Source organism: Alligator sinensis, unplaced genomic scaffold (assembly GCF_000455745.1).
Source record: "Alligator sinensis unplaced genomic scaffold, ASM45574v1 scaffold2165_1, whole genome shotgun sequence".
Taxonomy (NCBI): Eukaryota; Metazoa; Chordata; order Crocodylia; family Alligatoridae; genus Alligator; species Alligator sinensis.
The window spans coordinates 228,143-228,807 of NW_005843125.1; the positions used below are offsets into that span (position 1 = coordinate 228,143).

Genomic DNA, 665 nt, shown 5'->3' on the forward strand with positions numbered 1-665 from the left:
GCCCGCAGGGCCGAGGCCCCAAAGCCAAGGAGAGCGCAGAGCCGGGGCCCGCGTGATCCGGTCCGACCGCCCGGCCTGGCCGCGGCCGAGCCCTGCCGCCGGGCCTGGGGCCACACGCACGCACGGGGGCACACGCACACATATACACGTGTGTGTGTATACATATATATACACACGTACACATGCGCACACACAAATATGCATACTCGCACGCACGCACACACACCCATCTATATAAATGCACACGCGAACACATGCACACACGGACACACACATACACACATATATGTGTGTGTATACATATGATACACACGCGCCACACACACACACATACATATCAACATATGCGCACACAGACACATATGCATACTCCCACGCGCACACACCCCCCGACCCTTCCCTCCGGCCGCCCGCCTCGCCTCCTGCCGCCTCGCACCAGCTGCCATCTCGCCCGCGCGGGGACACGCGCGTACACACGTGCGCTCTGCCTGCCCCGCGGCCCCGGGGTGCACAAGCGGGGGCGCGGGGCTGGGGCAGCCACAGGCCAGGCAGGGCTCGGGGGTTGTCCCCGTCCAAAGCAGGGCCCAAGCCCATGTGCCCCGGAGGCCTGGACGCCCGCACCGCAGAGGGAGGCAGCGGGCGATGCGGGCCGGCAGCGGCCGGGG

At 66.3% G+C, this 665-nt stretch overlaps 1 protein-coding gene across 1 annotated transcript in view; it reads right to left on the reverse strand.

The window, feature by feature from the left end:
* LOC102374122 (LIM/homeobox protein Lhx4) overlaps positions 1-665 on the reverse strand; it is a 48,177-nt gene that overhangs the window by 46,543 nt on the left and 969 nt on the right. The window lies entirely within an intron of this gene.